A 25,378-nucleotide genomic window follows, 5' to 3' on the forward strand; every position below is an offset into this window, starting at 1 on the left:
ATGACATGCTTTCCCACATGAAGAGAAATGTGGTTTTCAGACTCAATGCAGAAGGTCTATCATGTAAGATTTTGTCCTCGGCTAATTCCCTGATGCAGGTATTCCCCCCCCCTTCTGCTTTACTCTCCATCTTAAACCATCTCTCCTTTTTGGGAAGTGTCCCATGAACCAGACTCAGTGTGTTTTTAGCAGTCCGTTCATTCCCCCATGAAGACAAAGGAGCATCATTCTCTACGAATGTTTATGGCACAAATTGACACGTTTTTCAGGAATTCAGTGTGCCAAGTAGAGATAGAAAATGCAATGAGACTGAGGAATTGGTGCCTCAACTCAGTTCCTTCCTCCAAAAATTTTTTGCAAATCTTGTTGCCTGGGAATAATTTAAGATTTTTTTGTTCCTTCAAAGCAAGTTTTTAAAACTTGTACCACACACGCCTGTGACAACATGGTGATACCTATACCCCTTCTCAGAGTACTGTTTCTAAATGCATAAAATAAAATACATATGATTACACTGAAAATAGATAATCCACATGTTTATGTTTTGCTCAAGATTCAAAAATTTTTCTATTTTTTTTGTTTCAAGTTTTTATTTAAATTCTAGTTAATTAACATATAGTGTAATATTAGTTTCAGGAGTAGAATTTAGGGACTCATCACTGACATATGATACCCAGAGCTCATCACAAGTGCCCTCCTTAATGTCCATCACCCATTTAGCCCATCTCCCTGCCTAGCTCCCCTCCAGCAACTCTCTGTTCTAGAAATACAATGATCAAAATGGCTTTCTAAACTTCATAATAAAAATAATATGTGTCTTTATTAACACATTAAATAAAAAGATCCAGCTGCAGGTCTCATAGCTACCATATTTTGAAGTAGTGATGAGTATAAAGGATATTTCAAGATATTTGCAACAGTCCTAATGTGATAGGAACAAGTCTTTGATTTCTCCTGGTGGCAGATTCACAGGAACAGTTAATAATTGTGATTCAGAATCTACATTTATAATTGTGGAGACTACTAGAGGTTCAAGAAATTTTTAAAAAAATATTTTTTCTTCAGGGGTGCCTGGGAGGCTCAGTTGGTTAAGCATCTGACTCTTGGTTTCAGCTCAGGTCACGATCTCGTGGTTTGTGAGTTTGAGCCCCATATGAGGCTCCATGCTGAGAGTGCGAGCCTGCTTGGGATTCCCTGTCTCCCTCTCTCTCTGCCGGTCCCCCACTCATGCTGTTTCTGTCTCTCTCAAAATAAATAAATGCACTTAAAATATTTTTAATCTTTAAAAATAAAAACAGTATTTTTTCTTCATCCAAGTGCATGGGCTGCTGAATTCTATCCCTGCACCCAGACAAAGAACACTTGTTTTACCCTGGAATCAACACATTGACTCTATTTCTACTGTTAATATAGGGATCATCCTAATAAGACCCATCCCTCCATGAGAAGACAAAGGGCATCTTCGCTTCCAGTTAGGAGGTACAAGAAGGAAGAGAAGGTCTACTATTGCCTTGTTCCTTTAAAATGCTTCACTGTAGGGGCGCCTGGGTGGCTCAGTCAGTTAAGGGTCCGACTTCGACTCAGGTCATGATCTCATACTCTATGAGTTCAAGCCCCGTATTGGGCTCTGTGCTGACAGCTCAGAGCCTGGAGCCTGCTTCAGATTCTGTGTCCCTCTCTCACTCTGCTGCTCACCTGCTCCTGTTCTCTCTCTCTCTCTCTCTCTCTCTTAAGAATAAATAAGACATTTTTAAAAAATGAAGTTTAACATGCTTCACTGTAAACTCATTCCACACGTTTTTCCTTTATCCTTTATAATTTCAGAATTTATTTAAGAAACAAAAATAAAAGCTTTAGTCCAGAAACAGCCCAGAAAAACAAAACCACCATGTTCCTTCCAGAGGGCTCGGTCCCAGCCTCATCTCCTGCATGACCTTGATAAAAGTGTCTTAACTTTGATCTTTGGTTCACTCACCATAAAACCGGCACAATAATACCCACCTAGCCACGTTATGGTGATGGTCAAAGGTGACACCATCTCCGAAATGCTTTGTAAGTTCTGATGAGCAGTGCAAATACAATGGAAGGCCACCACGCGTTTATGGAGGACACGGTCTCCTGTGTATCTTCTTCTTGCTGTTGTACAAGACACTGGGGCCAGAGAAAGGCAAAATCACTGACAGCACATTAAGGAAGTGGTGTCACTGGCCAGAGCCTGGTACAGAGCATGCGAAAAGTAGCTTTGTCCTGCATCTGGAGCATCTCAGAGCTGCGTTCCCTGCTACTTTGTGACTGTATAAACACTCCCGGCCCCAGCAGCCTCTATGAGAACAGGAAAAGCTCCCCCAGGTCGCTTTAACCAAATACATATTATCCATCAACCCATAAATAATAATGAGAGGATGTTAGAAATGGCTTTGCAGGTGCCAACCAATTGCAACTGTAGAGCCACCAGGGAATACAATGGCCCTTCTGTTTTGGAATAAATATTTAAACCTACAAATGTTTGTGGGCGAAATTGTTAAATCCCAGGGCACCCTTCTTGCTCTTCAGCCTATACTCCACCAAACTCTACAAATGCTGAAGCCATATCTCATTTCAAGGGAATGGTTATTATTTTAAGATTTACATGTACCTTTTAGAGAAACACGCTGGTATTTTGGAATGAAATGAGATTGGCCACTAGTTAATATTTATTGAAGATGCATGATGAGTGCATGAAGTTTTATCCTACTATTTTTTCTGTCTTTGTACATTTGAATTTTTCCATCATAAAAATATTTAGAAGCTTTAGCTGTCCAAAAGAAAAAACAAAGGTATTCCGTGTTTATGTTAAATGAATGCAAACAGGGGCGCCTGGGTGGTTCAGTCGGCTGACCATCCGACTTCGGCTCAGGTCATGATCTCATGATCCGTGAGTTTGAGCCCCGTGTCGGGCTCGGTGCTGACAGCTCAGAGCCTGGAGCCTGCTTCGGATTCTGTGTCTCCCTCTCTCTCTGCCTATCCCCCACTGGCACTCTCTCTCTCTCTCTCTCTCAAAAATAGATGGACATTAAAAAAAAATTTTTTTAAAGACTAAGGTAACTATTTATTTTAAAAATGTATGTGGGTGGTCAACAAGGTGATCAATTTAAGGGCCTTGTGTCAAAAACACATAGTATATATTTGAAGCAGAAATATGATTCATAATAGAGACACTGTATTACATACTGAATGCTTGAGGGCATCATCATATCTTCAATTCATGAGGCACATATGGTAGCCTCAGTGCAATAAAGATATTTTCAACAAGTTATAGGTGAATCCACATTCTGAGATAATATATCTTTACGTAAATAATTCACCACTTTATCTTACGGTTAAGCCATAGAGCCATTTTGAAAAGAGTTATCTCGTAAGAAATATGAGAGTGGTGATTACAGTTTTACAGGGCAACACTGTAAAGTGGCCGTAACCTATTTACACATGATCCTGACGATCAAACTTGAAGAAGTTTTCAAAATAGCCCCCTGGAAATTGTTCCATTTCTATTTTCCTCAGGATCATTAAAACTTCACATTAGGATGAATATTTCACATTTAGGAGTAAACACTAGAAGCAAAAGGAAATGACTTGGTTTCTTAGTTTTTAAGTTATAAAAAAAGGAGTATTTCTTCTGTCACTTTTGTAAGTGTCTCTGTGAATGTGTATTTGTGAATTTGGTTCCATATTTCCACAAAAACTGGTTTTAAGATTATTTTATCATGCGATACAATAAAAGCAAAAAAAAAAAAAAAAAAAAGAACACCTGTGATCACGGCAATGGTGACTGCTACCACAAAGACCAGCTCCCTGTGTCATTGGTCCCCCTTCTCTGAGAATGGGGAAAAGTCTCTCTGCACCCAGGGAGCCGATTCATTACAGAAATAAACAAACTGTTAGACAACCTTTCTTCATCCTGTTCAGGGTCTTCCTGGGGCAAATTGGGTCAAGGGTAGTTGCCCAAGTTTTAACTTCTGTAAGAAAGCCTAATGAGTCAGAAAGAAATCACAACTTCTACGTCTTTATCAAATGATGCTTTGATTCCACTCTGAGTGCTTTGATCCAGTTTATCACATAAAAAGTGTCCAAAGAACAAGTCAGTTTTGCTATGGTCTAAACAGTTTAATCATGTGTGTGTAGTATTCAAGGCTATATTTGCTTGATTCCCTACAGTGACATTTTGCTCAGTGCAAAATAAATAGATAGATAGATAGATAAAAATGAAGAACTTAAAAGTAGACATACTCCTCACTAATAACACCTCCATTTGTGTAGATCTTTCAAGTCCCTTCTAAATTCATAACCAAAATGTTAAGAATATAAATTATTACACTTACTTACCAGCACTGAGCTATTTCATTTGATGCTCAAAACACTATTATGACATAGGCAGAGTAGGTATTATTGTTACCATTTTACAACTGGGAAAACTATAACTTTGTGAGGTCACATGACTGACCCAGGATCACAGAAAATTGGCAAGTCTAGAAGCAAACCTATGTCTCCTGGATCCTAGCATTTTCTCTCCTGGCATGCCATGTAGTTTCTAAGATAGCTATGCCTTCAGAAAGTGATTTTCTCCCATGATCCCCAGCTGCCTAGCACCAGCCCTCTGCTCAAGTTCTTGGAGTCATGATTAACTGGAGGGGAACAGGTGGCAGTTTGATCATCTGCCATGTAAAAAGACCAGGTCACTTCTTCGGGTGCCTGGGTGACTTAGTCAGTCAAGTGTCTGACTTCGGCTCAGGTCATGATAGCACAGTTTGTGAGTTCGAACCCCGGGTCGGGCTCTGTGAGGACAGCTCAGAGCCTAGAGCCTGCTTCTGATTCTGTGTTTCCCTCTCTCTCTGCCATTCCCCCACTTGCACTCTGTCTCTCTCAAAAATAAATAAACATAAAGAAAGAAAGAAAGAAAGAAAGAAAGAAAGAAAGAAAGAAAGAAAATAAAGACTAGGTCACTTCTTTTTGGTAAAGGGTTTCCAGGCTCACCTTTGTCAGGCATTCTAAAACAGAAAGAAAAACAAATCCACCTCTAAAGCAAATGGAAAAATAAACACTAAAGTCAGTATTTTGGGTCCCCACTGAAAGTGTCATTCTAAAGATAATTAGTTATTATTTTTAGAAAGAGATATTAAAACTTCAGCCCTCTGTACCAAAATTATGGCTTCATCCATTAGGGACGCTGATGCAGAAGCAAAGTAGAAACTATCCAAAGTCTATAGTTCCTATATGAGTAGGTAATGAGTGAATAAATAATCAGTTCCCATCATACAACTCAGTGTTTAGCCAATTCCAAACATACTGCTGCCAACAATTTTAAGTCAACACTGATATCTAAAATAAACACAGGGTGACTAACACACACTGGTACTCTAACGAAAAAATATTGTGAAATAGCTCCTTGCCAAGAGAAGTTCTTGGGCTCTTTCTCTGGGTAACTGTTTATTAGTCATAATGGTATGAAGTTCCCTAAACACTTTTTTAATTCATTCATTCAACAAACTTTTTGTTTTTTGAACACTTTTTCCCAAGAACCATGAAGGGTATGAGATCTTACCCTACTTTCAAGTTAACACGTTAACTTTGACAGTTTGAAAGCTGGGAGGAGTCGTGAAACTCCTAGGTCAGAAACAAAGGACTGCCTTACTTACAGCAGGAGCAGTACTCAGTGTCTGCGTTTGAGAGCATTGCTAAGCTTAGAGAAATCAGGTCTTTTGTCCTGAACAGTAAGCACACCTGCTTAATGCTATTGAGGGAGACGCTCCCGACAATGCCTCTATTCAAAAGATGTGCAGAAATGCGAGAAATCGGCGGAGAATCGTTTCCTGACACTTACCTCTCCAGACACTTGATAGACGCTAAAGCTATGAACATGAGAAGAAAGAACATGCTATCTTGTTCCTGATAAGCCTGATAATATATTATTGCTAATAAATTCACCCATAAAATTGAACCATCGAATTCTGCTCATAGAAAATGTAGGAAGTATAGTTTGTTCGGTGTCCCTCCTTAACTTGATTTTTATAATCGAGAAAAGTGATGGAGGATCCACCACCCAGAAATCCTGCTCTTCGGTTCCCAACTTGTTTGCTGGTCATGACGAAGTCCTGAATGCCACCAAAATGGAACTAAAACATTGTGTTTGCATTAGAACATAATATTTCAGCATTTCCATCCAAAGCATCCAGTCTGTTGCATAATGACTCAAATGACAATAAAGGTAAAGGTCATTGGCAGGGGAAGTAGATAACGATGTTTAATGAAAGAAGTGAAAGCTGATAGAAAAATATTACGAGGGAAACCTGTCTTAATTATACTGGTAGGACTTTGTTATAAAAGAAATTAGAGTCAAGCCACACCAAAATAGTTGGCTCTAGCAAATATATCAGCAACAAATGACCTTTAAAATAGAATTGAGGCAAGTTTTTCTATGGGGAGTTGAGAATTACCACCAGAATGTATTAAAAAGAGAAGGTTTAAAGTTCTGCTGAAAATATACAGCTTGAGCCGCTGAAAAAGACACATTTTATCCAAATTGTTTCAATTTTCATTGATTCTTTATAATGGCATTTCTCATTAAGATGATCCAGCTCCCTTTATTCTGACTTTGTTTTTACGAAGCATTTTTTTCACAGTTATTTGACTTCCGGGAGACTTCCCTACAAATAAGAGAAAATATCTTCCTGAGAACATTGAAATTCCAGACCTCTTAATAGCTCTATTTTTTTCCACCTCAAATTAGTTAATTGGAAACCTGTTTTATCAATCAAGCCCTTGTAAGTTTAGTTAATACAAGCCAGTTCCATCAGACTCTGATTTCCCCTGAGCAACATGAAAATAACTAATGGAGTTTTTGAAAATTCAAACATACCATCGAGAAATACTTATGCTCATCAGTGGGCTCATCCTGGGACACTGATGAATATATGTATTCTGGAAAACTCTGAATGGTTAACCAAATGATTTTCTCCCTTTGACATCTTTTCAATGTAATAATCATTCTATTTGTACTTTTTCCTTGATTTTTCCATAAAAGTTAAAATTTAAGAACTTGTTGAGCATCTGTCTGTAGTCTTTAGTACACAGCACCATTTTCTGCACCTCAGTATTGCCTATCAGCTAATATTATTTTCTTAGACTGTCTACAACAATGACAATCTCCAAATCATTTTATATAGTTATGTCTGTAATTCTTTGATCTTATAACTATTTCCTCTAAGATATATGTATATATTATATAATATTATATATATTTATATAATATATATTATAATATATATAATATATATTATATTATATAATGATAATTATATATTATATAATTATATATAATATATATCTAATATACAGTATATTATATATATATATGTATATGTGTGTGTGTTTGATTTTGAGACATAGTAGAATAATATTGGATAAAAAAGGCCTAAATGCATGGAAACACAATGTAGTTTAGATGACTTAGGTCCATTTCATTATAATGGTGCAATTATCCCACAAATAGTTTATCATTCCAAAACATGTTAACACTTAAGAAATTACAGGAAATTGTTCAATTTCCCAGGGTCTCAAACAATTTTTCTATGAGTATTGCCTCTAATGTACTTTGATTGTGGGTAAAGGACTGTGAGGGAGTCATCTTATCACCATATTTAGATGTACCCAATGTTCTGAATTTCTTAGGGAAAAGAGATTATAAAAATCATGAAATTCTGGGTGCGCCTGGTGGCTCAGTCAGTTGAGTGTCCAACTCTTAGTTTCAGCTCAGGTCATAATCTCATGGTTCAGGAGATCAAGCCCCGCATTGGGCTCCACACTCACAGCTCGGAGGCTGTTTGAGATTCTCTCTCTCTCTCTCTCTGTCAAAATAAATAAATAAACTTAAAAAAAAAAATCATGAGGGGCACCTGGGTGGCTCAGTCAGTTAAGCATCCAACTTCAGCTCAGGTCATGATCCTATGGTACATGGGTTCCAGCCCCGTGTCAGGCCCTGTGCTGACAGCTCAGAGCCTGGAGTCTGCTTCGGATTCTGTGTCTCCTCTCTCTCTGCCCCTCCCCCGCTCATCCTCTCTCTCAGTCTTTCAGAAATAAACAAAAAAAAATTTTTTTTAATGATGAAATTTAATCACTACAAAAAAACAGTAATAAATATCATTTGTAGTATCTACTGACTGTGTCTGAAGGAGTTACTCTGCTCTATGTAACGGGTGTCAGGTGGGGTTCAGTGTGAAGGGATGAGAGGCCCCGATGAGACACGTCCATGAGACCCCACCTAGCCAACTCCTATGCTCACTCATAGCAAATTTTTCAGAGTAAAAGTTCCTTGGATGTGTAAGGAGGAAAGAAGAAAAAATATATCAGAGTCAAATTTGTTTCTCTATTCTTTGCTCTTGGGTCCTCATCAGTTAGCAAGTGTGTGCATTTTCCCAGTTGTCAATATCCTGAGTAATGAGAAAGGTAGACGGCAGACCACTCAGAGGAATTGAAAAGCCATAAGCCAATCCATTTAAGCAAGGAGAGCTGTGGGCATTGCATTTGGAGGCAGATGAGTTTGTCCATGCAAGGTAGGGGTATCTACACCCAAATGGAATTTCTAAAAGTTTCACTTTCTAGGACAAAAGTTGCACATCTTAAAAGGTTTAATGTCTCTAAGGAATTACTTTGACATTACATTAGCGACGGTTATGATGAGAAGATGAGACCGGAAGGAGCGTGAAAGCAGGAGCCTGGGATCACAGAAAAGAGTGGCACCTTCCTGTGCTCTATGTGTTTGCTCCCCCAACAACCAGTATCAGGCCTTGCTTTCCAGCTGGGTCCCATCCCCAGGTTTGTAGCCTCTCAAGTCAGGTGCTATGTTTATTACCTTGAGCAAGAACTCAAGGGATGGAAACACACAAACCAAAAAAAGCACATGTCTACCTGGTAAAGACTTTTTGCTACCACTCTCTATCTTGACTCAGTTACTTAACTTGGTTTTCTCACCTGTAAAATGAAAATTTTAACACCAACTTCACAGATCGTTATAAAAACTAAATAAGATAAGGTTTGTGTCTTGGTTTGGGTCCCCAGGAAAGACCTGAGTCACGGGTTTGGATGCAAGTTGTTTATTTGGAAGGTGAAGGGAATACTCAAGGAGAAGGGGAGAAAAGCTAGAAAAGACAGCAGCCCCTGAAATGTGTGTCCGGAAGCAGGTGCTGCTGGGTGCTGCTGGAGCTTAGGATGTCTCCAATAATTCTGTGAAAAAAGGGAAACAAGTCAAACTGGCTCTATGGCACAGGGTGAATCCTACAGAGATTCATGGAGCTGGAATTTTCTCTTTTAAATTGGTTGTCATGTGGGTCCCATAGCTCAGGGTTTTGCCTCTATATTTTATTTAACTACAAGCTATCTAAAACAAGTATGGCAAATAGTATAAGCTAAGATGTCAGTTCTGATGTGTTATTGACATAATGGATTATTGACCAGAAGGGAGCAGAGCAAGACTCATGCTTTTGTCAGCCATCCCTAACCTGGCTGGCCTCCATACTCTGGGTATTCATTTACCCAGACCCAGCAGACCTTCATCCTTGTAATGATCTCCCTTCCTGTGAGGACTTTAAAACAATAATGTAGATACCTTTTAAAATAATACAGCTGGAATATCATGATTAATTCATAATAAGAGAAAGTAAATTAATTAAAACCACTGGCTCACTTTTTTACATACAGATTGGCAGGTGTTAAAAAGCACGCACGAGCAAATGTACGTTGAGGTATGTTCGTCACAAAAACATCAGTAATAGCAAAGATTGGAAGTGACCTAAACACCCATGGCTGGGGAAAAGGTTATATAAATTATAGTACGTTCAGACAATGGAACACTAAGTAACGGCAAAGAGTCTAGGCAGTGCTATAGAAGGGAAATTTTCAGGCTAAGTTGTTAATAAAGGTGCAAAATGATTTATTATGCTAGCATCTGCATAAAAAAGAGGAGGAAGTATATACACACAAAATATATGTGTCTATGTATTCACAAAAAGGATATATTTAAATTAAAAAATGTGTTAACAGAGGTGCCTATGGGAGGAAAAAAGTGGAGGGCAGGGAGACGTGAGTGGAAGAGATATTTACTCTCCCACTCACTACTTTTTCACTTTTTTAAACCATGTTCATGTATATTTTTAAATGAAGAAAATTAACCATTTTCTTATTCTAATTGTTCTCTGTCCTACTTCCTTTTCTTCATTAATCTTAATGAGAAAGGAAGGAAAGAAGGAAGGAAGGGAGGGAAGGAGGGAGGGAGGATCACTCTTACTCCCACCACACAGGGAAAGCCAACATTAACTTTCAGGGTTAATATTTTGGCATATTGACATTACCATTCAGTCTTTTTTCTCCACGTAAATATTTCTCTGCCTTTTTAAATTAAGAAAAAAAGGCTTCATGTTGCACATACGCTTGTATCTCCTGCTTTGTTCTCTTAATGCATCAGTTTTTTTGTGTCACTGAATATTTTTCTACAATATGATGTTTTAATGCTATATTGTACTCCAGAGCATGGATATCCTACAAATTATCCAATTGCTCCCTTGGATCCCTAGGCAGGCAGAGCGATTGCTGAGAGCTGAAAACGTGTGGACTATAATAATGAAACTGATTTTTGTGTGTGACTTGAGGTAGGAGTTTCTTTCCCTTGTAGTCAACTTCATTCATGGAGAGTTAACACAGCTCTCTCTACTTTCTCACAACAAGTGTACCTCCCTTAGCTGAAATCACGCATGGAATATTTTATTTGTAAAGAAGCCTTTTGCAGAAGGAATGAGTACCTGGAAAACAATGCGGGGCATTAAAACTATTTTGCAAATGATTTACTCACGATTATGACATCAATTAGACGAAGGTTATCTTTTTAAATGTTAAATTGAAGAGGTTATCTTTTTAAATGTTAAAATATAGGAACATGTTCCTCTGATTTTACAGAAGGCATAATAAAGTTAGAGTAAATTTTTCCAGAAACCAGAACATTTGCAGGGCAGAAATGCTGGGAGAAATAGAGCGTGTTTATCAAACAATGCAAATAAGGTTAGCCGTGGTTTTCAGCGTATGAAAACAACACGACAAATTCTTGTGTTTAACAAAGGCACTTCAGCCATTTGTTCACAAAGCACAATTCCATACAAGGCCAGGTTTATGAAGGTATAAATGGAAAGGAAGTCGATAGACTTAAATTCCCTCTTTTCTACAGCATCTAAACCCCACACACTTGAAGGAACGCTAAGCTCCTCAGGACCATCTCAGCAAGTGGGACTTGAGCAGATCAGACCCTGTCCTTTTGTTTGCAGACTTGAAAGGTTGAGGAGGTGCCTCTCCAGTGAGCACAGTGATGCCCTTGGGGCTAACTTGCCAATCCATAATAGAAATCATTATGAAAATAAGACATTTTTAGAAACTTGATATCGCAATCAACATTTTCATATATATTAAACTTGACCCAACTGGTTGTAGATCTTTTGATGTGTTTCGCACCTTAATGTATGTTATACATTCAACAAATATTTATTCAGTGTTTGGTGCCAGACACCCTTTCAGCTCTGGGGTTATGAAGATGAAAAGAGCATGGTCTTACATTCTCAGGGCAGGGGCTGTCAGTAAAATAAATAAGCCAACAAAAAAGCTAACTACAACCAAAAGCAACGAGTGCTATGAAAGAGACAAATATGAGCTGAGGTTTAGAAAAACCAAGGGACACCTCCTCTAGGAAGGCAGCCAGGGAGGAATGCTCCAGAGAGGTGATGCTTCAGCTGAGATCATCCCCGGAACACACGGGGGAGCCAAGCTTGGGATCGTGGGAGGAAGGACAAACCAAGGAGAGAGCGCAGCCTCCAAGGGCTCTGAGGACAGATAAGACTTGGTATATCTGAAGAATAGAAAGAAGACAAGCACGGCAGAGCATGCTGATGTAGGAGGAGAAAAAGATGAGGCTGAAGACTCAGGGGCAGGGGCTCCTACACAAGATCTTGTGGGCCATAAATCGGGATTTTTTTTTCAGGGTGTGATAGTGATAAAGTAATAATGCTTTACTAAAGGTCCTGTGCCAGAAGTTAAATAAACTCACAAGTCGGTGAATTGTTTTACTTTAATAATAATGATATGAGAGGGTTTATTTTAATGACAACTCAGGAAGATGACAGGGTCATGTAGCCAAATCTAATGAGAAAAAAATGGGTCAGGCTAGGGTGATCGCACGTACCAGTTTGCTCAGAAGAGTCCCAGGTTGCATCTATATTCTCAGCATTACTTTGGTGTAGGATTTGTCTCAAGTACTTCATTTTTCAGTGAAGTGTTTTTATTAGTAGTTGCGTTAAAATGAGCCAGAATGGGTTGGGCAGACGGCCACTTTATACATCCAGCTTCTGCCATAGTCTCAGTGAGTAGCATATGAGATGCTTGGGTGATGTTGAATTTTCACTCTAATGTATGGGAAGATCTGAAAACAATCAGCAATGACCCATTTCTCTTTTCCCAGCTCTTCCCAGAAGCGAGGGAGCTGATGTTTCCTTGTCAGGGCCACCGTGCAGGGCTCCCGCTGATAAAATGAAGTGTAGCAGTCATGAGTTGCTAGGGACAAATAATCCCTTCCAGTCTCAGGTGGTGGTGGGAGAAATGTTCTGCTTGCTGACCCTGCCAGCCACCTGGTGTATCAGCTTGTGACATTCTGTGTAGATGTACAAAGTCACCAAGTCATCGACTCACCAGATTAATGGGAAACATGTCAAATTATGGGTTAGGTATGTACAGATTACGCCCAGGAAACAGAACGTGAGCAGTCCTGCCTAGAACTCATTGTGTAATGTGAATGCTGTGGTGCCTTGGCCAATTCCTGAATGGTGTAAAGCCACGACTGCTTATTTTATTGTTTGACAATGCTTTTTTATTTTTCAATAGATGCTTTCAATAGCAATGACCTCAAGGAAATGAGTTGAATGGAAACCTAAGTACAAAAGTTCCATTGCACAAGAAAGTTAGTTAAGAAATTAAATCTTGCACAAAATGTAAACATCTACCATCACTTATGGGACCATAGTGATATCACTAACCACTTGCAAGTACGGAGATATAAATCTCCTGGAGAATCATCAGATTCGACCTCAAATGTTAATAATTTAAGAAGATTGGAATTGACAACAATAGTTGAGCAGGTGGAGCTTCAGTAAGTCTATCTACACAACCCCTTTTGAAGCATGTCTTTGGATTTAGAGCAAATGATCACTGTCCTATTTTAATTTTGTTCTTCTTTAGTTCCAAGTTTGCTCATGTACATACACTTGTAAAGTGAGAGCTGAAAATTACTCCATTAGTATATAAGGAATTTGCCAAACTATGAAATGATGCCAATTTTATATCAATGTCATCAGGTGATTGGCATAAAAATACAGCTAACTCTAATAGTTGAACGTTTTCATTCAATTTTTCCTGCGATCAAAGTGAAACTTTTAGCATTTTATTTTGTTGAAAGTAAAACATCCTTCAGAATGGCTAACATTAACAACTCAGGCAACAACAGATGTTGACAAGGATGCAGAGAAAGAGAATCTCTTTTGCACTGCTGGTGGGAATGCAAACTGGTGTAGCCACTCTGGAAAACAGTATGGAGGTTCCTCAAAAAATTAAAAATAGAACTACCCTATGACCCAACAATTGCACTACTGGGTATTTATCTGTGGGATACAGGTGTGCTGTTTCGAATGGACACATGCACCCCAATGTTTATAGCAGCACTATCATCAATAGCCAAAGTATGGAAAGAGCCCAAATGTCCATCGATGGATGAATGGATAAAGAAGATGTGGTATATATATACACAATGGAGTATTACGCGGCAGTCAAAAAGAACGAAATCTTGCCCTTTGCAACTACGTGGATGGAACTAGAGGGTACTATGCTAAGTGAAATTAGTCAGTCAGAGAAGGACAAATAGCATATGACTTCACTCATATGAGGACTTAAAGACACAAAACAGATGAACACAAGGGAAGGGAAACAAGAATAATATAAAAACAGGGAAGGGGACAAAACATAAGAGACTCTTAAATATGGAGAAGAAACAGGGTTACTGGAGGGGTTGTGGGAGGGGGGCATGGGCTAAATGGATAAGGGGCATTAAGGAATCTACTCCTGAAATTGTTGTTGCACTATATGCTAACTTAGATGTAAATGAAAAAAAGAAAAGAAAGTAAAACATCCTCAATTATTGTGAATGCTCTTATAAATTCAGTTCCAGAGTTCAACACGAAGGATTATATTATTGCTTTTTGCAGCCACAATATGCTTACAAATTTTGGTGGTATATAGACTTGTGGAAAAAAAACAATGCACTTAGTAAATCGAAACTATGAGGCAGAAATGTCCTGAAATTGATTGCCATGCACATGATTCATAAATGCATTCAAACAAGCTGTGATATTCTACCGACTGTATCAGAAACTGTATTATCAACATTTACAAATATTTTTACAAATACACAGATAAAATTACTGAACTACATAATTTTCATGAAGACACGGATGTTGAAGCAAGAAAATACTTTAGTCTGGCAGTCTGTGAATTTACTCTTTGTGTCCAATATTAACTAGATTTTAGAAACAGTGGAGTCTAACAAGTGCCCTATGATAGCATTGAGCATTTTTTGTAAGTGTATCCTTTAAATTTTTGGTTGCATTTTGTTCAAAATCAGTTGCAAATCTCTAATGAAAGTGATGAATGGAGCACTCCCAAACTTCAGCTTTTACATTCTAGCAAATTGCAATCATTGAAAATAAAGCTTGCAAACAGGAAGATAATGAAAATAAGCCATACAAAAACAAGGGAAGAACTGAACAAAATAAAGAAGGAAACTTTAAATGGTTTACAAGATTTAATTTTAAAATTCCATAGCTATACTTTGGACTATTTGACTTAACATGAAGAAATATTTGATGGACCTTTTATTTTTAATTGCCTGAATTTGTATTCTGTACCACAATAGAATGAAATGGAAAATGTCCATATTTCTGCAGCACCTATATTCGTTAAACCACTTCTGAATAAAACTACCTTATAAGTTCAATATTATAATAAAACTAATCTGCAACTCAAAAAAAATTTTAACTGTATAGCTTTAATTATTTTTAACAATCTCTTTTATTCTTTTTTGCTTTCCTCATTCATTCTTAAAAATGTCCCAGACTGGAGTGCCTAGGTGGCTCAGTAGGTTAAGGGTCTGACTTCAGCTTAGGTCATGATCTCCCTGTTCGTGGGTTCAAGCCCCTTGTCAGATTCTCTGCACTGAAAGCATGGAGCCTGCTTCAGATCCTGTCTCCCTCTCTCTCTGCCCCCCTCCCCACTTGCATTCTCTCTCTCTTTCTCTTTCTCTCTCTCTCCATCTCTCTCAAAAATAAACTTAAAAAAAAAAATGTCCCAGGGTGCCTGGGTAGCTTAGTTGGTTAAGCATCCAACTTCGGCTCAGGTCATGATCTTGAGGTTAGTGAGTTCGAGCCCCGCATCAGGCTCTGTGCTGACAGCTCAGACCCTGGAGCCTGCTTCAGATTCTGTGTCTCTGTCCCTCTCGGCTTCTCCCCCTCTCATGCTCTGTCTCTCTGTCTCTCTCAAGAATAAATACACATTTAAAAAAAAATTTTTTTTTAATGTCCCAGTCTGTATGATAAATAAGATAATCACCCTAGCCAGGGCAGTGTCTCCTGGCAGGAATGAGTCTAAAGTGCAGGGACTGAAATTTCTGGGTTACCAAGCCAGCTGGGAGCCCCTCCATGGAAGTCAGGCCTCAGGAGCACACATGCTCAGCTCCTACCTGGTCTCAGGCTTTCTGCATTTAAAGCATCCTTCTACTAAAGCTTCCCTCGGTGCGTGGCTCTATCACAAAGAGGAGGTCAAGAAATACTGGTCAACCTTTGTCTCTGCAAGGCTGGGCTATAAATCTACAGTAGATACAGGTCACATACCCTTGAGTCTCATTAATTAAAGAGCAGGTGGTAGGCAGAGCTGTGTTCCAGTATCAGATCTCCATGCAAGTAAAGAGAATGAAAGAAAGTATGCCAACGAAAAGCACGTAGGAATCCCACGAAAACCCAATTTTGAAAACATGAGCAAAAAAGGATTTTGAAAAAAGGCCAACTATAAGAAAAAAAAAATTAATCACGGGAGCGCATTGCTGATCCTTGCTGAGAGCTTCTGACCTGAGTTTGGAAGCAATTAAGGACAGTGAGGAAAACATAACTTCCCTCTTGAGCCATTTCACTTATTCAGAATGTCTCGCCCCACAAATCACACATGACTCCAACGTTTTCTCCACTCCAAGAAGTCAGAAAGTCTTCCACGGAGTGGAATCGTACGTCCTGCTCTGCCCTGAAATAGTAGAGTTCAAAGGTTCTTTCCGCTTCGCATTTCTCACGGTTTCTGTCTCTCCGATAGATGAGTCATGATTCTTATGAAGGAAAACAGAAATTAGCTAAAGTAAAATATTCAGGGAAGTCAGATAAATCACATCTAAGTCCTATTTTTAAAGAAAAGGAAAGATCCAATACACCCTTAATCAAGTCATGTCTACAAAATTATCCCAACTTCCTTTAAAATATGACTTCAGAGACATTATTTTTCCACACTTTCCATAACATGGTCCAAACAATTTCTGCACCTTTGTGTCCTCCTCTTGTGTGTGTGTGTGTGTGTGTGTGTGTGTTTATGTTTGAGAGAGAGAGAGAGAGAGAGAGAGAGAGAGAGAGAGAGAGAGATTGTGTGTGTGTGTATTTATGTTTGAGAGAGAGAGAGAGAGAGAGAGAGAGAGAGCGCACCATGAAGAGGGGCAGAGAGCAAGAGGGGGGGAATGAGAGGATCCCAAGCAGGCTCCATGCTGACAGCAGAGAGATGGACACGGGGCTCAAATTCATGAACTGTGAGATCATGACCTGAGATGAAGTCGCCGAAGTGGGATCTGAACCGACTGAGTCACCCAGGCACCCCGTGTCCTCCTAACTCTTAATCATGAACTTTCACTGTTGTCATCTGGCCTCCTCACGGTTTGTCCTCACTTAGGCCATACTTCTCTCTCCCTGACTGGAAGCCCTGCTCCTGACAATTTCGATTCCACCTCAATACTACCCTTTCTGCAAGTATCAACTCCGATCTTTTCCACCACAAAGTCTTCTCAGCCTACTCCTGCTCAGAGGGATTTTTCATTTTGGGAAATTTATGCCACTTTTTAACTTCACTTCTGGTGAAGTCTGGCAGTCCTATTTCCTTACACCATCTACGTCATTTCTTAGGGTGGTTTGTGAAGACAGAATGAGATGACACAGACACCCATGACAGGCCATGGTAATTATCAGTGTCTGCCTTTGCGCTGGGGAGAGACTGATACCGTGGAGGGACAGAGTAATATTGTGGAGAGAGTTTTTTCAGTCTGTCAGCATTGGATTCTAATATCATTTTACCTCCTGAGCTTGTAAAATAGGGATAGTAATTCCTGTCTCCTACAGTTGTGTGAAGACCAATGAAGAGAATGGGGGCAGAACTCCTGCGGGCCCTCATTCATTCAGGTGTTTTTCCCCCTTACTGCCTCAGTGGTTATTCATTCATCCACTCATTCCCTATTTGTTGAGGGCTTGGGATGCAACTGTGAATGAGGCATAAACAGTTTCCTCTCCCTTGACCTGACAGTGGCAGTGCTATAAAGAAGACGCTTGTGATGCCCTTAGGAAGGGCATCTGATCCAGACTTGGGAGGTCAGGAAAGCCACGAGCTGAGGGAGGAAAGGAAAGCTGTGTGTCCCAGGTAGAGGCACTTTTATATTATTTAATTTTTATACTTGCATTGTTTATCTTCTGCAAGTTTAACAATCAGCTCTTGTGAGCCTGTACAAGTCAGCTCTCGGATGCTGCTGCTTCTATGGGAAGAGGTCACCTGAGGCTGATAGAACATCCCAGAATATTCCCTATGGTAGAGGCATGTTAAGCATGTTACTGAATTCCAATAAAAGGCTATCAGCATTTAGCTAACAAACAAGCACTTGCTGACTTCGCTCTGAATAAAGAGAAACGGCTAATTCTTGTTGACCACAGTTCAAATCTCAACACCAAAAAGTTTTTAAAATGAGAGAGAGAGCTGTCCTAATGACCCGGTCAGCTCAAACATTCTAACAATTTATGATGCTGTGCTCCAACTCCTGTGTATGCATCTTGGCCTCTCTGAGTGTCCATTCCATCATCTATAAAATGGGGAGAAAGAATGACTTATGAGATGGTTCTGAGGAAATAAAATTACAGTGGTGGTTTGCCAGAAACAACCCAGTGTCCATCAGCAGATGAAGGGATAGACAAATCCTAGCTTATGGTATCATGGCACATACAGTGACAAAAAAATGAACTCTTGGGGCGCCTGGGTGGCTCAGTCGGTTAAGTGTCCAACTTCAGCTCAGGTCATGATCTCGCAGCTAGGGAGTTTGAGCCCCGTGCTGGGCTCTCAGAGCCTGGAGCCGGCCTCAGATCCTATGTCTCTCCCTCTCTCTCTCTCTCTCTCTCTCTCTCTCTCTCGCTCTCTGCCCCTCCCCCACTCACACACTGTCTCTCTCTCTCTCAAAAATAAATAAACATTAAAAAATTAAAAAAAAAAAGAAATGAACTCTTGATATATGCAACATGGAGAAACCTCAAAATCATTATACTGAGTTAAGGAAGCCAGATTAAAAAGCGCCTATACCATGTGAAACATTTTTACAAAATTCTAGAAAATGCAAACTAATAAACTAACAATGCAGATTCCTGGTGAGGGATGTAGGAGAAGGATTACAAAGGAACAAGGAGATCTGTTTGGAAATGGAAATGTTTGTTGTCTCAGTTGTGGTAGTGGTTCCGTGGATGTATACATGTGTCAAGACTTATCAGATTGCCTTTAAAATACAGGTAGCTTATGATATGTGGGTTACACACCAATATGCTATTAAAAATAGACCAGATCAAGAAGCAGTGTTTGGCTCCATGATTCTGAATCATAGTGAATCTCAACATTTAAGAGGACGCTAACAGTTATGAATCAGTTTTCCTTAGCCATGCTTTCCCACTGTGAAGGGAATGCACAGTTTTCAAACAGCGCAGGCCCTTGTCACGTCTCATGAGATCAATTCTCATGATGGGGGATCATAAGCTATTATGTGTCAAATACTCAGATACTGTGAGAAGCTTGTAGTAGGTGTTCATTGTCTTAATTTCATGGCTAAACATCCTGCGAACCCATCCCTTCTCATGGCTCTCCCCACCTTTTACACAAGTTGAGCAGATACTTGTGCAATCTGCTGTTTTCTAAAGTCACAGACCTAGTTTCCGGGAAAGTAAAACAAAAAACCATACATGACTAAGCTAAGTGACAGAATTGGCAGCGGTCGGTGTTTCTAATGATCCATGCCACTCAATTATTTACATGCATATATTATATATTAATTATGGTTGTCTGAACAGGCAGGCAGCCCCATGGGAGCAGAGCAGAACCTGGGGGCAATTACACACTTGGAAGTCAGTGGGCCTGATAAGTCCACACATCCGTTCTGACTTTATAGGACTCCTGCAAGTTATGGAGTTCAGGGGCTGGGGCCAAGCTCAGAAAGGCAGAGTTGGAATAGTTAAGTCAGGGACCCAACCAACTGGGCCCGAGGGCTGAGTTTCAGAGTGGTGCTTGCTCCTGAGGAGGACGGCTGTGGTGAGCCTCTCATCAGAGTGAGAGAGACTCTCTGATGACCACTTCCAATGACAGTGGCACATCGACTATGGATAAGATTAAGCCTAGACCAGTTGTCGAGCTGGAGATGAATTAAGGCCTGAAGTATGATAGTAGTGGCAGGGATGGAGAGAATATCTGTAGGGAATATTGGTACGAAATGGGGAAGGAGAGGGAGGAGCGTAAAGAAATTTCCCCTTCTCTGCTGAGAAGCAAATGGGGAGGTTGATAGACATACGAACTTCCCAGCCACACCCCGGGAGATTCTGATGTAGTAAGTCTGGAGTGGGACCCAGGAATCTGTGTATGTCATTCTTACTACAGGAAGATGACTTCTAAGTCTTTGGCTTGGGCTATTGGATAGAAGGAGTGTAATTCAGTTTTAGCTGATAAGGTTGAAATGCCTTTGGAACAATACAGTAACGGTGACTGAATCTTTTGAGCCTTTACACCAGTGCTTTATAGGTACTGTTTAATTTAATCCACACGACATCCTCATGAGGGAATTACTATTATCAGGCCCATTTTGTAAATGAGTAAACTGAGTAATAGAGACATTAAATCATTTGCCATTATTTACACAGATACTAAAGGACAGATCTGGGTTTTAAACCCAGGCACACCTAACTCCAAAGCCTTTGTTCTTTGCTCTAGTGGCTGCTGAGTCCATTTATACCCAAGCAGTAAGTAGCGCCTGAGCTGAATCACAGGTCGGGCTGGAGACAACGATTTGAAATGAAAATTTGTTTTAGATTGCCCAAGGAGGGCCTGCGGAGAGAGGAGAGTATTTGGCCAAAGATGGAGCTGTGTTCCTGTTTTCAGAGATGGGCAGTGGATGAAAAGGCCTTGAGAACCAGAGACGTTCAAGGAGAACCTGGAGAGATGGGAGTTTTATACACTAAGCAAGTTGAGTTGCCAGAGAAGTAAATTTAAACACAGCAGAGAGCTCCAGTAGACAAGTTATCCACTGAACACGGCCAAAGACGGGTAATTTTTGACCCTGCCTAGGACGGTGGGGGAGAGGCTCCGGCCATGTCTCTGCAGATTGAGGACCAAGAAAGAGATGAGGAAGTGGAGACAGCGAAGGAAGGCCAGTTTTCCAAGAGGCTCGGCTATGACGAAAAACCCTGGACAGATCTGCACAAGATGTTACTTGTGTCCGTCTCTGAGTAGCAGGATTATAGGTAACTTTCATTTTCTGACTTCTTTTTTTTTTCTTTCTCAGGCTGTATCGTTTTAACTGAGAGGAGCAGGGCTCCAGGAGGGCAAGTTGCAGGGAACAGGTTTGCCTGGATGTGAGGAGAAAAACGTCGGCCCCACCCTTACCTAGGAACAGACAAACTACAGGAACTTTTTGAAAAGAACATGCAGCATTTAAAAAAAAAAAAAATCGGGGCACGCCTGGGTGGCTCAGTCGGTTGAGCAACCGACTTCAGCTCAGGTCATGATCTTATGGTCTGCGATTTCGAGCCCCACATCGGGCTCTGTGCTAACAGCTCAGTGCAGAGCCTGCTTCAGATTCTGTGTCTCTCTTACTCTCTGCCCCTTGCCCATTCATGCTGTCTCTATCTCTCATAAATAAATAAATAAATAAATAAATAAATGAATAAATAAAATTTAAAACTTAAAAAAATCTTTTTTAATTTCAACTTTAAAGATTCATCATGTATTGACTATACACCTTCAATAGGAAAATTATTTAAGGAGAAAAATAAGGACGTTTGGGGTTCAAGAGCAGAAAGGACACACAGTCATGGCTAGAGGGGCCTGCAAGAGTCTTTCAAGTTGGGGGTACTTGTGCCTGTTTACAGCCCCAGGGAAAGGAGCCTGGGAATGGAAAGATCCTGGTTGGATCAGGCTATCTTAGATGTGATAAGGCTGAGAAAACTGGGGCCTGGCTGGCGAGAGAGGAAGCCAGACTTCAGGGAACAAGAGCATCTCCTTGTCACCCATCACTTGTGGATAGTCCATCACATTTTCAGCTTCTGCTTCCCGTCTGGTTTCCACATGTTTATATAAAGTGTTTTCGGTACAAAACGGATCTTTTTGTAATGTGATCTCTTTGACTTAATATTGTAGCTTTTTAGTACGCCATTAAATATTATTTTAAAGTAATATGTTAACACCTAATAATCCCTTATGTAGATGGTACGTTTTGGGGCTAATGAAACATGTATTCCGAATGCTTTCTAGAAAAATTATATCAATTCCTTTCCCTTCAGGAATAGATCAGTCCCACTTCACCGTATTTTTACAACCTGTGGTGTTATCAATTTTTTCGTCCTTGGGGCGCCTGGGTGGCGCAGTCAGTTAAGCGTCCGACTTCAGCCAGGTCACGATCTCGTGGTCCGTGAGTTCGGGCCCCGCGTCGGGCTCTGGGCTGATGGCTCAGAGCCTGGAGCCTGTTTCCGATTCTGTGTCTCCCTCTCTCTCTGCCCCTCCCCCTCCCCCGTTCATGCTCTGTCTCTCTCTGTCCCAAAAATAAAAATAAACGTTGAAAAAAAAAATTAAAAAAAAAAAATTTTTTTTTCGTCCTTGCCAATTTGATAGGGAAAATAGGATGCAGAGTTATTGATTTTAATTTGCATTTCTTTGGTTATCTTCAAGGTTAGCCATTTTTATGGGTTTATTAGTCATGTATATTTCCACTCTGAAATAGTCAGGTCCTTTTTTTCTTTTGTTTGTTATGATCATCTGTTTTTATTAACTTGAAATACATTTTAAAATATTAAATATGTTAATATTTACCTGCCATCTGGATCCTAGGTTTTTAATTTAAAAAATTTTTAAATAAAATACAAAAATAAACACAAAATAAGTATTTTTTTTTCTGGGAACGGCCAAACCTCTATAGTTACTCTGATATTATATCTGCATGTTGCAGTGATCAATGACAATACCTGTAAGTATTTACACATGTTCTTCTTTGTTGAGGACATGTTTTAAATGCCAGCAGGCATCAGCAGCAGCATCATTATTTCATGCTTCAGTATCTACCCCAGGTATTCTTTTCCTTATTTCTCACTGGCATTGAAGATTTTCTACTATTATTATTGTATGGCATTTCACTAATGCCACTAGAAAGTCACTTTCTTCATGGAATGCCAAGGGTTGAGAGGTGAGCAGCAGATGAGCTGTGTGGTTTGTCTATGAAACGTCTAATTCTTTCAGTGAATTAAAACAGGAAGAAAAGCAGCATTTCATAGTGATTAAGAAGGGCTACGAGCTTTGGAGTCAGAAAGCCCACGGTCCCTGGTTACTAGCTGGCAGGGCATCCTCGGACCATGGCGCCTCTCTGAATTTCAGTTTCTTTCTCTGTGAAACGGGAATGCTCGGTCTTACAGGTTTTCGTGAGAGTTCAATGAAAGGATGCATGTGCAGTGTTCAGTCCCAGGCCTGATACACGGCAAGCACCCCATAAATGGCTCCGTTCTTGGGATCATCTAATGCGATGCCAAAGCAGAGTGTCTTCCTGTGTTAGGTTACACTGTGATTCTACTTTTCCAGCATCTTTATCAAATCCTTACAACCATGAGCCCTCTTTTTATTTTTTTTAACGTTCATTTATTTTTGAGACAGAGAGAGACAGAGCATGAGTGGGGGAGGGGCAGAGAGAGAGGGAGACACAGAATCTGAAGCAGATTCCAAGCTCTGAGCTGTCAGCACAGAACCCGACACGGGGCTCGAACCCATGAACCACGAGATCATGACATGAGCTGAAGTCAGAAGCTTAACCAACTGAGCCACCCAGGAGCCCCACAACCATGAGCCCTCTTAAATTCTGCTCTCTGTAGACTTAACTTTGATCTTTTTATGGAACTGTGATAAAATATTACAAAGAGAACCAGAAAGCGATTATTATTGTCTGGTCATAGCCTAGTGACAGTTTTTCTGATAAAGGACCTAGATGAAGTGATTAGCTACCCACTTAACAATGGAAGCAAAAAAAAAAAGAAAAAAAGGTATTACTGTGATCAAATAAATTAGTGTTTGCATGATGAACTTCCAAATATTCAAAGCTACCAAGGAACTTAGCTATAGATGGGTATGGGGAAGTCAATACAAAACGGCACAGTTGCTTTTATCTGTCCATGAGGTGGAGAAGAAATGTCTGGGATGGATCCCCATAGCAATGGCTGATGGATGGAGAAGTACTTGTTCCCGCATAAAAATCCAACATTAGATGTCTCACGGCATATTGTGGTTGCTTCAAATACAGGAATGAGCAACCAGATTTTGATCAGTGAGCTTGATTTGAATTCTTTCAATGAATTGAAATGGTACTAAAATTGGAGTTCAAAACAAAATTCATTCTCTCCTTTCTCGACTTCTCAAATTGCTAAAGTATAAGAGAAAACTTCCTGGCCGGCTTGCTTTCAGAATCTAGAAAATGGAAATAGGAGGCAAACTCGGGATCTTCTTGCAGAAACAAAAGCCATCTCTCAATTGTACTGCAGTCCTGGTCGTTCACAAGCAAATGCTGCTCATTCTCACCCTTTAATCCAACTCGCATCTTGCCTCCATGGTCTTGCCTCGGAGGCCTCCCCCTTTGGTTCTCAGTAGCTCCTTGTCCCCCACTTTCTGCTTGGTTCTCATATTTAAACATTCAAAATTGCTTATTTGTGTCACACCCCTGCATCATCTGTCCCTTTTCTAGGAACGGAAGTCCCATGAGGGCAGGAGCACACGCCTTAGCACCATTTACCCCAGCACCCAGCTCGGGGTCCAGCCCAACGCAGGCTCAGTGTACCTCCTGCAGGCACACTTGTGGACTAAGACACCTTCCAAGGTAAGCTAACAGTTCAAATCAATGATCTCCAGGTTGACTCTCCTCTTCTCATGCTGGCTCCCCTTTGTATTTGATGAGGACACATACTTGAAGTTTCTCCAGACATGCTCAGTTCAGGCCTTTATCAGTTCTCCATCAGTCTACTAACTCTCTCGTGGGGTCTCTGGGAGGGTAAATGGAACGCTAGGCAGTAATGTGGTTACCTCTTCTCTCCTTACTCCATACTAGAATTTTCTCCGAAAGTGAGTAAATACATAGCTATACTAGGGTATCTTCATGCCTTCATTTGCTCAATAAAGATAAAGCTAAAGATAATAGCTCATTGACAAATAAAAATAAAAATTTAAGTGGCATCTTTGTGATATTCACCTGAACTAGAGCCTGAGGATATCTGTCTCTCTCTCTCTCTCTCTCTCTCTCTCTCTCTCTCTATATATATATATATATATACTTCCTTATCTGTCCAATTTCACAGGACCTCCAGAGAAAGCCTTTGCTTCAAAGCTTGCCTTTGTTCCCCCACCCCCATAAATACCAGGGCTTTCCTTTAATCTACACCATTCAGCCTCAGGCCAGCATGCTTGGGCTTTGGGAGCTCACCGGGGGCAAAGCTTTATTGTTTTTTAGGTAACAAAACTAATACAAGTTCATGGCTACACAGAAACATGGTAGCACAGGAAAAACACAGGAAAATGCCAATCAGGTAAATACGAATGCTGAAAGAACTGCCTTTTCATGAGAAAAGCTAACAAGCACCAACATTCTTCCAGGAGCTTTTTTCCCCCTATGGACTTATTTATCTAAGTACAGAAATAGCAATGACTCATT

The sequence above is a fragment of the Prionailurus viverrinus genome, chromosome C2 (genome assembly GCF_022837055.1).
Source record: "Prionailurus viverrinus isolate Anna chromosome C2, UM_Priviv_1.0, whole genome shotgun sequence".
In the NCBI taxonomy this organism is placed as follows: Eukaryota; Metazoa; Chordata; class Mammalia; order Carnivora; family Felidae; genus Prionailurus; species Prionailurus viverrinus.